This window comes from Schistocerca nitens, chromosome 7 (assembly GCF_023898315.1).
Source record: "Schistocerca nitens isolate TAMUIC-IGC-003100 chromosome 7, iqSchNite1.1, whole genome shotgun sequence".
NCBI lineage: Eukaryota > Metazoa > Arthropoda > Insecta > Orthoptera > Acrididae > Schistocerca > Schistocerca nitens.
Window position 1 is genome coordinate 369905608 of NC_064620.1, and position 12744 is coordinate 369918351.

Genomic DNA, 12744 nt, shown 5'->3' on the forward strand with positions numbered 1-12744 from the left:
TCCATTCTCGAACAACTTTTTCAAGAGAACAATTGAAGAACACCGGGGGCAGTCCATCCCCTTGTCGTAATCCTGTGTCTGTTTCAATTCTGTGCTCAATTCTCCCATAAATTTTACCTTGGATTTGGTCTCCGTGAGTATTTCTTTTATTATTTTTGTTGTCTTTTGATCTAGTCCGAATTCTGCTAACACTTCAAAAACGGATTCTCGGTCTATACTATCATATCCTTTTTCAAAGTCGATAAACGTGATGACATAACTTTTGTTTGAAGTGCTATGCAAATATTTCATCGAGTTTTTCTAGTTAAAGATTTGTTCTACGCATGATCGACCTTTCCTGAATCCACCTTGGTATTCACCTAGTTTTGAATCCAGCTGAGGTTCTGCTCGGTTTAGTAGGGCTTTAGACAGAATTTTGTATGTTATTGACAATAAAGAGATTCCACGATATTTGTTGGGGTCTGTTTTACTTCCTGTTTTGTACAGAGGATGATTGCTGTCTTCCAATCTGTGGGGATTTTTTTCAGTTTTCCAGATTTCATCTATAATTTCTTTGAGTTTTGCAATAAGATTTTCTCCTGCATTTTTCCATAATGCTGCGATGATTTGGTCTTCTCCTGATGCTTTGTTATTTTTCAGTGACTGAATAATCTCTTTAATCTCCTGTAAACTTGGTGGCTTTGAGCCTGGGTTTCGTTGTGTATGACGGAACTCAAATTTTTCTGCAGGCTTTCCACAATTCAGTAATTTAGAAAAGTATTTTGCAAGAATTTCACAGCTTTCGGTGTTGGTATGGGCAATTTCCCCATGTTCATTTCGGAATTGGAGTGATGAAGGAGAGTACTTTGTTAATTTTTGTTTGAATACTCTGTAGAAATTTCTGGAATTGTTTTTCTTGAAATAATTTTCTGTGTCTTGCAATTTTTTATCTTCATGTTGTTTACGGACTGTTCGTATTGCTTTTGTGGCTGTTTTACTGGTATCTTTGAGATCTTCCAGGGTATTCTGATTTTTGTTGCAAAAAAATTTTTCCACGCCTGTTGTCTGAGATTTATCAGTTGCTCACACTCACGTGTCCAGCATGGGTGTTTACGTGTTCTTGTTTGCGATGCTACAGTTTCAGCGGCTTTTAAAAGTCCTACTTGCAGTTGTTGTCAATTTTGTTTCTTTTATAAAATCTTCATTACCATTTCATCTTTTGTACATCATACTTACGGTGTGGAGATTTCTTAGTGAAAATTCTTTTTTCTGCAATGACATCTAGGGAGAATTTTGTTGGGTAATGGTCGGAATGTAGGTCTAGTCCGTTAAGGACTTTAAGTGCCATGATTTCTACTGTATTTACGTGGGAGATCATTACCTGATCCAACTGATATTCACCTAGTAATGGATTAGGTGAGATCCAAGTTTTGGCTTTAGAGGTTCTTTTCTTGAAAAATAGGTCGTGGTTTTTGCAGACCATTTACCTACCCAATATCGATATTTCTTTTCTTTACCAATTTGTGCATTGAAATCGCCCATAAGGATTTTGACATGGTTATCTGGGATATTTAGGATAATATTATCTAATTGGTTCCAGAATTCTTCTACTTCTTCTACTTTGTTTTTGTTAGTGATGTTAGTTGGTGCATGTCCGTCGATTAGAGCGTGTATCTTATTAGCTGACTTTATTGTCATCGTAGAGAGCCGACCCGAGTAAGATTTGAAAGTCGTGACTGAATCAAGTATTGATGTTTCTACTATAAATCCAGTTCCAAATTGTGGACAATTTGCCATGCCTCGTTTTCCAGGTTTTCCTTTGTATATCCTGTATCCTTCTGAATCAAAAGGATTTTCATTTGTATATCATGATTTCTGAAATGCGATAATTTTGATTTTACATTCTCTGGATTTGTCCAGGATGTTTTCTACTTTTCCCATTTTTAAGGGAGAATTTACATTAAATTTCATTAGCCAAATTCTCGATTTTGGTTTGATTTTGTTATTACGGGGTTTTGAGGCACTCCGAATTACCTCCACGCACACTTCTGTGGTCTCCACAGAATCCGAAAAGACCACGTGCGGCTTTTCAACCGTGGGATTTGAACCACTGGGGTAATTTGTCTTTGAAGGTGTTGTATCCATGTTGATGTATTTGGATTGTTTTTGTGACTGAAATTGAGATTTCAGTCTGGTTAAGCTCAGAGATCCACTTCTGAGTTTTATAGATCAGCCGCCACTAACATGTGGAACAGACGCTCTATGGGTACCGCCAGTAACCTGTGGGCCGGCCGAAGTGGCCGCGCGGTTCTGGCGCTGCAGTCTGGAGCCGCGAGACCGCTACTGTCGCAGGTTCGAATCCTGCCTCGGGCATGGATGTGTGTGATGTCCTTAGGTTAGTTAGGTTTAACTAGTTCTAAGTTCTAGGGGACTAACGACCTCAGCAGTTGAGTCCCATAGTGCTCAGAGCCATTTGAACCATTTAGTAACCTGTGGAGCTGGCGTGCCCTTTGTCCGAATAACTTTGAACGATAGCTTTTATAGTATCCCAAAAAGCAAGGTCGCCTCTTCCGCCAGTTCCGCCGTACCGATGATCTTCATCTCCGCCTTCACTGCCGTTGAGGTCTTCACCGTGTCCCTGGCAAAGGGCCCTCGCGAGGTACTATCACCCGGGCCATTTATTTTATTTCATTTTATTTTGACTCTGTGTGCACATTACCAAGTGTGAATTAGCATGATCAGACATGTTAGGTGGGAACAGAGTCGACATAACTCTTCAGTTCGTGCTAGAGAAAAGTTCACTGGTCGACTGCAACACACTCGTAGACAGAGTCGACAGAGGGCAGACTTATCACCAGCCGCGTTGATAAGAGTGCTGCCAGGTGGCATACCTAAGACGGCCACACATGCCCAGTGAGATTCTCCAGCCTCCTGCTATCAGACCATAACTCAGTCCGTTATCGGTGGGTCCGTTCACTTGAGCGTTTCGAACGGAAATGTAGGAAACCAAGGAGTATTCGGAAAATCGACAAACAGGGCTCAAATAATGGAAACGGAGGTGATTAAAACTGTGCATATAGTTTGTAGTGGAATGAATCAACGCAATAGAAAAGATCGTTGGAATATAGCAATGCTTTAGATGAGGTGATGGAATTTGACATTTTATTTTATCCGGAACAGGAAGAGAATAGCATGGGCATACTTTTGAGGTCCAAAACGGAGACAGAACGTGGCGTAAATCAAGTGTATTGTGAGTTCTCATAAGGTAGGATTCAGTAAAGGCAAATTTTGTTCAGGTGGTGTTTCATTAGAAAGGAATATCTGTGAAGGCAGTGCAGATACGATCTTGTCGGCAGTATATAATTAATCGCCGGTAAAAAGGCAGTTGTTTGGATGAATTGTATATTGTGACAGCGGATGTTAGTGAAGGTGTTTGTAGATATGTTTATGTTATATCGGCATGTAATGAATTGTTAAAGGGAGATGAAGATGATCTTGTAAGTGTTCTAGTTAATCCTTTCGTGGTCACATTTTTCTGAGCTTATTACAGGTGAGAGTTTGTGGTTCAGTGACATGCTATGAACCACCTATGCCATACCACGCATCTACATCTACATTTACGTGATTACTCTGCTATTCACAATAAAGTGCTCTACGCAAAATATTATCTATGTGATCGTTCCAATTTAGGTTATTCGTAATTGTAATCCGTAAGTATTCTGTTGAATTTACAGCCTTAAGATTTGTGTGACTTATCGCGTAATCGAAATTTAGCAGATTTCTTTTAGTACTCATGTGCCACTTTTCGCACTTCAAAAATGGCTCTGAGCACTATGGGACTCAACTGCTGTGGTCATCAGTCCCCTAGAACTTAGAACTACTTAAACCTAACTAACCTAAGGACACCACACACATCCATGCCCGAGGCAGGATTCGAACCTGCGACCGTAGCAGTCGCACGGTTCCGGACTGCGCGCCTAGAACCGCGAGACCACCGCGGCCGGCTTTTTCGCACTATACAGATATTTATCTAAATCATTTTGCAATTCGTTTTGGTCATCTGATGACTTTACAAGACAGTAAATGACAGCATCGTCTGCAAACAATCTAATAGGGCTACTCAGATTGTTTCCTATGTCGTTAATATAGATCAGGAATAACAGAGGGCCTATAACACTTCCCTGGAGAACACCAGATATTACTTCTGTTTTGCTCGATGACTTTCCGTCTCTTACAACGAACTGTGACCTTTCTGACAGGAAATCACAAATCTAGTCGCACAACTGAGGCGATATTCCATAGACACGCAGTTTAGTTAGAAGACGCTTGTGAGGAACCGTGACGAAAGACTTCTGGAAATCTGAAAATATGGAATCAATTTGAGATCCCCTTCATGAGTATAAAGAGCTAGTTGTGTTTCACCAGAACGATGTTTTCTGAATCCGTGCTGACTATGTGTTAATAAATCGTTTTCTTCGTGGTAATTCATAATGTTCGAACACAGTTAATGTTCCAAAACACTACTGCAAATCGCCGTTAGTGGTATGGATCTGCAATTCAGCGAATTATTCCTATTTCCCTTTTTGGGTTTTGGTGTGACTTGAGCAATTTTCCAGTATTTAGATATGGAACTTTCTATGAGCGAGCGGTTGTACATAACTGTTAAATATGGAGCTATTGTATCAGCATACTCTGAAAGTAACTTGACTCGTATACAACCTGGACCGGAGGCCTTGTCGTTATTAAGTGATTTAAGCTGCTTCGCTACACCGAGGATATCTACTTCTATGTTTATCGAATGGTTCAAATGGCTCTGAGCATCATAGGACTAAACTTCTAAGGTCATCAGTCCCCTAGAACTTAGCACTACTTAAACCTAACTAACCTAAGGACATCACACACATACATGCCCGAGGCAAGGCCGTAGCAGTCGCGCGGTTCCAGTCTGTAGGATTCGAATTCAGTAATACAGGGTGTTTCAAAATAAATATATGGGTTTTAAGGCTTTGTAGCATTTATTACAGTCAACTTACAGTGTCAAATAATACGTCAAATGGAAAACAAACTCAAACAGTTTTTCTTGAAGTGTTCATTGTGAGCACATTCGTCACATATCGAGCTGATAGGCGAGTTCTTTCCAAACCTTGATCAACATGTCTGGAGTAATTGTTGCAACAATGCTGTTTATAAAGTCGTGTAGAATAGCTGGTGGCGGAGACATATAAACACGGTCCTTTCTGAACCCCCGAAGGTAAAAATTGCATGGCATCAGACTGCATGTAAAAGGCCAATCCAGTGGTTGGGTTTAGCGTCTTTTAACCACTCGCGTACTGAGTTCACGAGGTGGCGCACCATCTTGCTGCCAAATAAAGTTCTGTTGTTCAACTTCTTCCAGTTGAGGAGGCAAGAAACACCAGATACAGTCGCTTCGCTGAAAAGGAAGGGCCCCTAAACTTTTCACCGGGATATGGCACACAAAACATTCACTTCACATTATGTGTGTACACATTTCAGCTTTGGCGAAATGTCTATTCATCAATGTAGACGACACGATCCAGAAAATCTTTATCGTCTTGCAGCAACATTTCGTTTGCAAAGTTGGAACGCAAACCGTACTCGGTAGGCGTTAAAGCTTGTAACAACTGCAAACGACAAAAACATGGTTGTAAACATCTCCTTCAAAGGCTCAACACAGACGTTACTAGAGTTGATAATTCACGACTAGCCTTCCGAACTCATTTCTTGGGGCTACGCCAACTCGTTCTTTTGTCACTCTTGGTCGTTCCCTTTGCTCGCAGCTGTACAAACAAAACTGTCTGAGTTCCTGTTTAATCTGATGTATTGTTATAATTATAAGCTGAATTTAATAAATGTTACAAAATCTTAAAACCCGTATATTCATTTTGAAACACCCCGTATTTACTTCGTCTTCTTTGGTGAAGGAGTTTCGGAAAATCGTGTTTAATAACTCTGCTTTAGTACCACTGTCATCAGTGACTTCACCCCGTTTGTGTTGATTGCGTCTGCAAAAACAAAAAAAATTTAGGCACCCATGTTTTTTTAAAATTTAAGGGGGGCGGTGGCTTCCCATGGACAAGAATTTTTTTATTGTTAATATTGACACTGAAAAACAAAATAAAAATATACATCATTCGTAGATTATCTTTTACTCACAAAATATTAACAAAAATTCAGTTACTGGATGTTATGGGAACAGTCTGAAACATGGATCTACACACAAAGCAGCATTGCAATTTGAGCATATTACTATCGTTCTTTTTTCTTCTTTTCTTGTACTGCACATAGACGACGTCTATACTTCACAATTTTCTTCGGCAGATGTTCACCCACATTTGAAAATCTGAGTTCATCAGGAACACCAATGCTGTCTGCTTTTTTTTTTTTTTTTTTAATGAGTATAGGTGGACGTCCACGTCGTTTCCGTGATGAGAATCCTGACAGTAATTCTCTTACCAACTGTAAACGGAGTGTTAGCTGCTCTCCATTTCCTCTGACTGCCGTGTGCATTATAAATGCATTCGCAATGGCAGCATCAAATAGAAAAGAAAAAATTCTGTGCCACCATTTTAGCTATCGCCGTCCAACTTCATATCGTTCTCACGTCTGGTCAAAGAGATCCACACCGCCCATTGCACTGTTGTACAAACGTATGACAGTTGGACAAGCAATGCTACATATGGAACCATCTCTTACTTTTCTGGAAACGAATGTTATATCCTTCGATGATGTTACTGTAGACAAAACTGTCACTGCCTTTGTGTCTTACCACTTTATCGCAAAGACTGAAGTTTTTATCTGCGCCTTAGACTCGCCTCGTGGAAATTTGTCATTTTTCTTCATCATTTCTTGAACACCTTTTCTGTTGACTCTGACAGTCCCTACAGAATATATTCCATTATCCAGAAGTGTTTTCATTAGCGCTTACAATGTGAAATAGTTGTCAAATGCAACAATAAGTGTGCTGTTTTTAAAGATGTACACAAATCAAGTACAACCCTTTCCCCAAGAGGAATGTTTGCAATATTATCTTCCCCTTTTCCACAATAGACCTGGAACTTCAGTAGACAGCCTGTCTTAGCATCAGCCAGGCACCAGACCTTGTACCCTCTTTTTATAGGCTTCGTGGGCATATATTGTTTTATGCTCGATCTTCCCTTGAAAGATATCATAGCTTCATCAACAGATAATCTGCCTGAATGATTATATGCCTCTAAGAAATTAGCATTTAGGGCATCAGTCAAGGACATCACTTCACATAGCTTATCATATCCATAAACACCCTTCCCCCTGCCTTCAAATTATCGTTCAGATGAAGGTTTTCTAAAATTTTTTGAACCGTTTTGGAGTCACCAGTTTCGACACTGATTCAACATGCAGAAGGGTAACTGAACTCCAGAAATTTGATAAATGTGGCAATTTATGGATGCCCCTAATGATAAGCAACCCAATAAATGCTTTTATTTCATAGTCTGTCGTGTCCACCCAGTTCAATGTTCTTACAAGTATTTCAGAGCTCCGTCGAAAATTGTGTCGTGCTTGAGATGCATACAAGTTTGTTTGTTCGAAAATATACTGAACGATATTTTCATTGAAGATCTCAAGAAAATACTCATATGGACGATTCGTTTTAGAGAATGCTTTCTTTGGCAATGCTAAGCTTTTTCTAACAGAATCTAAGTCTAAACACTGAGGCAGTGTTTCATCCCAATCAGTTTCAGTACTGTCATCACTACCACTCAAAGCTGGAAATTTTTTCAACTGTGTGGAAGAACTTGCAGAGACTGAACACCCTCCATGGTCTGAAACATTCTCTCCTACTAAAGGCACTTCTTGTTGAAAAGTAAAAAAAATGGTTCAAATGGCTCTGAGCACTAGGGGACTTAACTTCTGAGGTCATCAGTCCCCTAGAACTTAGAACTACTTAAACCTAACTAACCTAAGGACATTACACACATCCATGCCGAAGGCAGGATTCGAACCTGCGACCGTAGCGGTCGGGCGGTTCCAGACCGTAGCGCCTAGATCCACTCGGCCACAACGGCCGGCTGTTGAAAAGTAGCAGTTGAAATAGTGTCTGATTTACTGTCGGAAACTGACTCATCTAAAGAAGTAAGAAGAGATATTCTAGCACGTCTTCCTCTCTGGTAAAGTAATTCTGCAATGAGAAATACCTTAGCTAAGTGAATATGCCTAATAACACGTCAGTAAACAGGCCTAATGTCTACACTAAAAGTTTGAAACAGTGCCAGACGTATGACCAACTTGGGTCGTGGGAGCAAATATTCCCACAAGTTTACAACATATTTTTGATGTGTTAGAATCGACTAGAAAATTTCTCTCATTAGTTAATATGAAGACAATTGCATAAAATATCGAGTAAGTACCGCAGAGTTACTTACAAATGCCATTGTCTGAAGATATACAAACAAAATCACGAAATTACATCAAAATGACCTCTACTTGCCACTAGATTGAGCACAACAGACATATAACACACTGTCAGTTGTTGCCAGAACGACTGCTGGCAGCTGCGGGGATTTTCATATGTTTCTAATTCTAGTCTACAGATGGCAGCATCAGATAGACGTGGGAATGTCAAGTCCTTTGGCCCTTGGAGGACGTCAAAGTATTTGGGAGATTTATTCCCACTGCCCATGAAAGGTTTAAGCGTGAGAGTGTTGGAGCTATTGAAATCGTTAGGCTGGAAGAAGGAATAAGTGTGCCTATTTCCAAAGAGGAAGGTGAGCTGATGGCTCTTGACGCAGACGTCAACTCTAAGTGAACGTTGGAAGTGGGTGATTATAGGGTGGTTGAATGCAGGTCGTGTTCTGCAAAGTAGAAAGAATCCATTGCTGATTTCTGGAAGATGAGAGATGAAATGGCAAGGGAGCTTGAAAGGTGAGAAGATGATACGGGGCCGAAGAACACACTGAGCAGCCAGAACATTATGACCAGCACCTAATAGCGGTATGTCCACCTTTGGCGCGGATAACAGCGGCGAAGCGTCGTGGCATGAAAGCCGTGAGGCCTTGTTAGGTCGCTGGAGTGAGATGGCACACAGAGGTCATCTGATTTCCGTAAATTCCCGGAAGAGGGGTGATGAGCCCTGACGCCACATTCAGTCACCTCCCAAATGAGTTCGACTGGATTCAGATCTGACGAGTTGAGGGAGCCAGCACATCAGTTGGAAACCGCCACTGTGTTCCTCGAACCACTGCATCAGGCTCTTGGCCACGTGGCAAGACGCATTATCTTTTTGCAAGATGCCACTGCCGTCGGGAAATATGATCGTCATGAAGGGGTGTACGTCGTCTGCAAGCAGTGTACGATACCCTTTGGCCGTCACGGTGCCTTGCACGACTTCCTCCGCTGGACCCATGGATGCAAACGTGAATGTTCCCCAGAGAATAATGGACCTGCCGCCAGCTTGTCTCTGTCCCGCAGTACAGTTGTCAAGAGCTGTTCCATTGTACGACGATGGATTTGCACCCCCCCCCCCCCCCCCCCCGCCCAAAGGCATGATGATGAAGGCATCGGGATTCATCAGACCATGCAGGTATTTTTCTCTGCGCCAACGTCCAGTGCTGAAGGTCACGTGCAAATTTCGGTCGTAGTTGCCGAGGTCGTGGCGTCAACATTGGCACATGGATGTGTCGTCGGCTGCGGAGGCCCAACGTTAGAAGTTTCCGATACACTGTGTGTTCAGACACACTTGTACACTGCCCAGCATTAAAGTCTGATGTTAGTTCTGCCACAGTTCGCCGCCTGTCCTGTTTTACCAGTCTGCCCAGCCTACGGCGTCCGACATCTGTAATGTGGGGTGGCCGCCCAATGGCGCGATGTCTGGTCGTGCTTTCACCTTGGTTTCACCAAGTGTTGAAGACACTGCCCACAGCACTCCTCGAACACACGACAAGCTGTGTCGAGCCTCCGGATCGTCACAATCTGCCCTCTGTCAAACTCAGATAGATCGCTCGCCTTCCCCATCCTGCACACGGATAGCACGCTCACTGATACTCCATACACCGTTCTTGTGTCTGATTAGCAGTCATTCCTCACCAGGTGACGCAGCTGTTGCCTGGACGTATTGATCAGTGTATATTTTCAATGTTCTTAAGGAAAATGGTGATGTTGAAGAATTATCTGTCAACGTATGTTATTAATGCTGAAAATACAGGAAGAGAGACAGTAGTCATTATGACGAGACAGAAATGTTTACGGAGGAAAGAAACTAGAAGTATACAATCAATCGTAGAAACCAATATTTCTGAAGAAAGGGAGCGTGCACTTCTCAATTCCAAATGTGGTATTCCATAAGCATTTAAAAAATTGTTAGTGTGAATATACGAACTCATTGTGTGCTAGGAACCAGGCCCGGAATTTGAGCCGGTGAAAAAGTGGAAAAAGGTGATATTCAAAAGATGGAAAAAGATAGGAAATCGTTTGTGGCGCAGTAGCTTGTTATGAGTTGGATCGTGATGTTTGAAGTGTAAAAATAAGAACAATAACGTACTTGAACACAAAATGAATAAAATTTTGGTGGGATATTTTATGTTTAGTAATATTACGAAAACTGATAATACTGCAAGGTTCAAAAATAATAAAATGACACACAAAACTGTGTATGGAGGTAGCGAAAACAGTCCGCATATTTTTATTTACGAAGGCCAACAGACCGTGATGTGTTGTTTGTTAGTTATAAAAGTAAAGTTTAAATTATTGTGCAGAGTATAAGCAAATGTTCGAGGGCAGTTTTATTGGAGTAACTTTACTTGATCACGAGTATTATATTATAAAGTGTTTTACGCAAAAACGTATGAAAAAAAAAATGGTTCAAATGGCTCTGAGCACTATGGGACTTAACATCTGTGGTCATCAGTCCCCTAGAACTTAGAACTACTTAAACCTAACTAACCTAAGGACATCACACACATCCATGCCCGAGGCAGGATTCGAACCTGCGACCGTAGAAGTCGCGCGGTTCCGGACTGCGCGCCTAGAACCGCTAGACCACCGCGGCCGGCAAAAGTATGAAAGTTAACACGGGAATAGCTATAATGCATAATATTCGAAGGGGAAGTTGTTTTGGGGGTAAAAAATTAATTGTATCGATGAGAGTACGTACAGATCTGTTAGAGAACATAGTGAGAAGAATCCTGGACAAAATCATATATTTAAAGTTTTGATGGTAATCGTTGGAAAATTTCTTGCCAGCTACATCTGACGGGTTCCTCTGGCAGAAAGTCATATACTTTAGTGGAAGCGTGGAAGGAATGTTGGAAGAAGTCTCGCAATAAATCAAGGGTATTTTGCCAATGTATTAGGCCAGAATTCATTGCTATTTATCCTGTGGATGTATCTAGTTGGGGATGGCGTTCAGAATCTGTTCTATGGGGATTCGTTGTAGAAAATCGTGACTGGGAGCTGTACCATAGTTTTCACTCTTCACTCCTGATGGTTGCTGTGAATCGACACATATACGGGTGTAGTACCTGTCTGCTAGATCCATGGAAATCGATAATATCTTCTGGAGCACTAACGATAATGAACGCTACTGACCAGTGCAAGCGTGTAAAAGTGCCTGGTCTGTTGTGTGTGACTAATACAATGGCACCATTTGCAACATAATGGAAGACGACTACCTCCAAATACTTAATAATTCTGTAATAATTCGATGTCTCACCGTAGCAGAAATCCAATCACATAATCGCAGCCACGTCACTGAGATGCATTTGTTAAGACTTTAATAATGAAACTGTCACAGAAGGTACACAGTAAACATATGCTCATACAGTAACTACTGAAAAATATTACATTGAACAATTCATGTGATTGTAACAAATAAGGTGTTGGATGATAGCCTAACACAACAACTGTCATCACAGAGAATGAACACTTCCGCACATACTTTATCTGTGGCATTAATATGTAGTTTAAACATTTTTATTATGTAAATATCTCGCTGCTTGCAGAGACGGTTTCAGGCAAGGAATATCAGAGGACTCTATAATTAAATTTGCGAAAAGGCAGTTGGAAAATGTTACTCAGTCCCGGGTAGTTTATTGAGTACCTCGTTAGCCAACTGAGATATTTTCGATAAATGTTTCTGAACAAATTCTAGAGTGAAGCAAAATAAACGCGACTTCAGAATGGATTCTTAAACGTATCGTTTTACAGGAACAGCGTTGCTTCACTGCGGGAATGTTATGTGCGTGGCTGGCATAATTAACGCATCACAAACCGGCGGTTGGGCATGTTGTTTGTTGTAGTTGTTGTGGTCTTCAGTCCTGCGATTGGTTTGATGCAGCTCTCCATGCTACCCTATCCTGTGCAAGCATCTTCATCTCCCAGTACTTACTGCAACCTACATCCTTCTGAATCTGCTTAGTGTATTCATCTCTTGGTCTCCCTCTACGATTTTTACCCTCCACGCTGCCCTCCAATGCGAAATTTGTGATACATTGATGCCTCAGAACATGTCCGACCAACCGGTCCCTTCTTCTCGCCAAGTTGTGCCACAAACTCCTCTTCTGCACAATTCTATTCAGTACCTAATCATTAGTTAAGTGATCTACCCATCTAATCTTCAGCATTCTTCTGTAGAACCACATTTCGAAAGCTTCTATTCTCTTCTTGTCCAAACTACACTCCTGGAAATTGAAATAAGAACACCGTGAATTCATTGTCCCAGGAAGGGGAAACTTTTATTGACACATTCCTGGGGTCAGATACATCACATGATCA